We start from the raw sequence: 4,678 nt of genomic DNA, 5'->3' as shown, positions 1-4,678 counted from the left end.
CCTTCCCAGACCCCATCCCAGGGTCACACAACCCCATGTCACCTTCCCAGACCCCATCCCAGGGCCACACAACCCTGTGTCACCTTCCCATCCTTCCAAGACCCCATCCCAGGGTCACACAACCCCATGTCACCTTCCCAGACCCCATCCCAGGGTCACACAACCCCGTGTCACCTTCTCATCCTTCCAAGACTCCATCCAAGGGTCACACAATCCTGTGTCACCTTCCCATCCTTCCCACATGCCATCCCAGAGTCACACAACCCCGTGTCACCTTCCCAGACCTCATCCCAGGGTCATAAAAACCCGTGTCACCTTCTCATCTTCCCAGACCCCATCCCAGGGTCACACAACCCCGTGTCACCTTCCCAGACCCCATCCCAGGGTCACACAACCCTGTGTCACCTTCCCATCCTTCCCAGACCCCATGGGGCTGCCCAGGTCTCTGGTCCCCCACCCCACAGCGGGGCGGGGGGGGGTCCACCCTCCCTGTGGCCGTGGCAGAACAGACACGGCCGTGGGGAAAAAACCCACACCTTCATGTCCCGTCCCCAAGGGACACAAGGACAACAGGGTGGTTTGGGGACAAGAGCTCGTCCTGCCCGTCCTGTCCCACCAAGGACTGGGACACCCCGTCCCACCGGCACAGCCCTGCCCCGGCATCTCCCCACCCCGGCGTTTCGGTGGCCACGTGTGACCCAGAGCAGCAGAGATTTTGCAGCCACGAAAATCTTTAAATGCATTTCTTCCACCCCCAACCCCAGCGATGGGGAGGGAGGGGGCAACGGAACCACCTCTGCAAAAATCTCACTGAAAGAGAAGAACTTGGGGGGAAGTTGGGGGGTGAGAAGCTCCACACCATGGCACCATGTGCTGGTGGCACAGCAAACCCCCCCACCCCCTGGGCTGCACCCCCAGGGTGAGGGGGGGGAGTCTGCCCCTCTGCTCTGCTCTGGGGAGACACCCCCACACCCACCCAGTGCTGCCTCCAGCTCTGGGGCCACCAACAGCAGAAGGACATGGAGCTGTTGGAGCGGGGCCAGAGGAGGCCCCGGAGATGCTGGGAGGGCTGGAGCCCCTCTGCTGGGAGGGGGGGCTGAGAGAGTTGGGGGGGTTCAGCCTGGAGAAGAGAAGGCTCCGGGGAGACCTTGGAGCCCCTTCCAGTCCCTCAAGGGGCTCCAGGAAAGCTGGGGAGGGACTCTGGATCAGGGAGGGGAGTGATGGGACAAGGGGGAAGGGTTTGAAGCTGAAAGAGGGGAGATGGAGCTGAGATGTGGGGCAGAAGTTCTTTTTTTTGAGGGAGAGCCTGGCCCAGGTTGCCCCGAGAAGCTGTGGCTGCCCCATCCCTGGAGGGGTCCAAGGCCAAGTTGGACGGGGCTTGGAGCAACCTGGTCTCATTGAAGATGTCCCTTCCTCTAGAAGGGGTGGAACTGGATGGTCTTGAAGGTCCCTTCCAACCCCAAACGTTCTGTGATGCTCTGGCAATTCCACCACTTCCCTGGGTTGGAAGGGACCTCCAAGTTCATCAAGACCAACCATCAACCCACCACTGCCCAACCCACCACTGCCCCGTGTCCCTCAGCACCGGCTTTTAGATCCCTCCAGGGATGGTGTTTGGGGAGTGGAGCCATAGGACGAGGGGGAACAGTTTTAAACCAAAAAATGGGAGATTGAGCTGAGATGTGGGGCAGAAGTTCTTTGGTGTGAGGGTGGTGAGAGCCTGGCCCAGGTTGCCCCGAGAAGCTGTGGCTGCCCCATCCCTGGAAGGGTTCAAGGGCAGGTTGGAGGGGGCTTGGAGCAACCTGGGCTGGTGGGAGGTGGCCCTGCCCAGGGCAGGAGAGGAATGAGATGGTCTTTAAGGTCCCTTCCAACCCAAACCATCCCATGATTCTATGAAATCTGGAGCAGGAAAATGCCTTTGCAAGGTCTCCAGGCAGGTGGGATTTCAAGTCCTCCTTCCAAGTCCAAAAGGGTCTCCAGCCCCTCTCTCTCCCCAGGGAGCAGCTCAGCAGCCCCATGCTCACAAGGCTGCACAGATGCCACCACGTATGTGCCATCCATGGGGACCCAGCGGGTGCCAAGCCCCCAGGGACAGTGGTGGGTCGGGGTCCGGCCGTGCTGTTCCCCCCCATGGGATTGGGCAAAGAGATGGGGTGATGCCCGAGGAGCTGGGATGGAGGGAATGGGGTGCGGGGTGGGAACCGTCCCCTCCCCGGTGCCACCTCCCCGAGACCGGACCCACAGGGTGTGAGCAGAGAAAAATGGGGTGGGGATGGCGAGTTTCGGGGCTGGGGATTTCTCTGCCTCCTGGGAAGGGAGGTCTGGGCTCGTCCCGGGACCATGGCCATGGGGTGGGGGGTATGGGGGGGACACCTCTGCCCCCAGACACCCCCCGAGGTCCCTCAGCATCGCAGGGCTGCCCATGGGCTTTTCCCCCAGCACATCTGGCCCAACATCTGCTTGCACCCCAACACCCCAGGGGTAGGAAACTGGGGGGGACTGGTATGAACCACAAACACCAACTCCCTTTCCAACCCTGAGGGACACACAGTGTAAAGTAAAATATATTTTTTTATATCAAAGAAATAGATTTTTATGTATTTTTTATATATATATGACATTTGTAGGGGGGGTTATATATCTAAAAAATATAAATATATGTATATATATTATAGAAACCTCCGCAAAATGAGCACAAACCCATTTTCTCATCCGGCTCCTGAAATTCCAGGCTGCTGGAAGGAGGAATGACTCCTCACGGGCCAGCACCGACGTTCCTGCTGCCACCCGGAGCGGGGCCACCGAGGACGTGGGTGTCCCCGAGCCCCCACTCCCTGTGCTGAGGTTTCCTGAGCGCCACCGCACAGGACACAGAAGAGCTCCCAGAACCCTCCCAGCTCTTACCACCTTCAGGGAAACCTCTAAATATTTCTGATTTTCCCCAAATACATTTTTTCATCTTAGAATCATAGAATCATAGGATCGTCCAGGCCGGAAGGGACCTCCAAAGGCCATCTCGTCCCACCCCCCCGCAGTCAGCAGGGACACCCCCAACTAGACCAGGGTGCCCAGGGCCTCGTCGAGCCTCTCCTTGAATATCTCCAGGGAAGGGGCCTCAACCACCTCCCTGGGCAACCTGTCCCAGTGCTCCAGCACCCTCCCAGTGAAGAACCCTCTCCTCATCTCCAGTCTAAATCTGTTCCCCTCCAGCTTGAAGCCATTGCCCCTCGTCCTGTCACTGCAGGCCTTTCTAAACAGGCTCTCCCCAGCCTTCCTGTAGGCTCCCTTCAGGTACTGGAAGGCTGCTATTAGGTCTCCCCGGAGCCTCCTCTTCTCCAGGCTGAACAACCCCAGCTCCCTCAGCCTGTCCTCGGAGCAGAGGGGCTCCATCCCCCTGATTAATTGGAAAGGGGGGGGGGGGGGGGAGGAATTTAAAAAAGAAAATCTCATGACAACGTTTAAATCCACATTTGGGTTTGAAGACAAACAGCGTCTCGTGATGGGAAGGAGATGAGAACAGAATGTCACGATGGGGGACCCTCAGCCCCCCCACCAAGGGAAGGATCCAGACCCCTCTCTCAGGGCTCTGATGGGTTTTTTTGTCCTGTAAAACCTTTTTCCTATCCTTTTGATGGAGGTGAAGCACAGGGGGGTGGCCAGGGGACGTTATCTCCCCCAGGTCCCCGCCGCCAGCCGGGACACGGGGACCAGAGCGGAGCCTGGCTCCAGCGTGTCCCAGATAACGCTGTCACCCCCCCCAGAAACCAGGAGAGGCCAAAGGGGTGAAGGAGATAGGGCAGAGCCGCCCCCCCGCCGGGAAAAGCAGGACTGTGACACCCAGGGGGGGACGAGTGTCCCCGAGACCTTCCCCAGCTCTGCTCTCCATCACTCCCAGTCAGCCCCGGGAGCTGGGACGGAGCCTCAGGAGGGAAACGGGGAGGGGAAAAAAAATAGAGAGCAGTGAACTAAAAATATAAGAGAGAATGGGAGGGGAAAAAAAATAGAGAGCAGTGAACTAAAAATATAAGAGAGTGAAAGAAAATAAAAGAAAAATAAAAGAAAGTGAAAGAATAACAATAAGAGAATAAATAATAATGAAAAAGTATAAGAATAAAAGAGTGAAAATAAAAGGATAAAAATAAAAGAAAAAAAATTAAAATAATAATAAATAAAAGAATAATAAAAGAATAAAAAATAAAAGAATAAAAAATAATAAAAAGAATAAGAATAAAAGAATAAAAATGAAAGAATACAAATGAAAGAATACAAATGAAAGAATACAAATGAAAGAATAAAATTTAAAAATTAAAGAATAAAAATTAAGAGAATAAAAATATAAAAATAAAAATAAAATAAAAATAAAAATAAAAATAAAAATAATAAAAATAAAAATAAAAATAAATAAGGCACCTCCACAACCTGCAAGGGTGCTTGTGTTAAGTTGGGGTTTGTTTTCCAGCACGTCGCCGTCAAGGCCGGGTGGTTTGCGGTGGGGTGTGGATGGAGGCCAGTTCCCCCCAGCCCAGTGTGAACTGGGGGGAGGGGAAAGGGTGGGGGGCTGGGGCTGAGCCCCCTCACTACGAGGATGAGGAGAAGCATCCCCTGGGGGCTGCTCAGGAGGTCCCCCAGCTCCATCCATCCCACCACCGACCGACGCTGCCACCTCTCCCGGGGGGGG

The 4,678-nt window shown here is 55.2% G+C and overlaps 1 long non-coding RNA gene across 1 annotated transcript in view; it reads right to left on the bottom strand.

Moving 5' to 3' along the window:
• LOC106899454 overlaps positions 1-4,678 on the bottom strand; it is a 139,233-nt gene that overhangs the window by 127,572 nt on the left and 6,983 nt on the right. The gene's annotated exons all lie outside the window — the stretch shown is intronic.

Source organism: Calidris pugnax, unplaced genomic scaffold (assembly GCF_001431845.1).
Source record: "Calidris pugnax isolate Ruff unplaced genomic scaffold, ASM143184v1 scaffold371, whole genome shotgun sequence".
In the NCBI taxonomy this organism is placed as follows: domain Eukaryota; kingdom Metazoa; phylum Chordata; class Aves; order Charadriiformes; family Scolopacidae; genus Calidris; species Calidris pugnax.
Note: the sequence above shows the minus strand (reverse complement) of the source record. Positions and strands in the feature narration are given on the sequence as shown.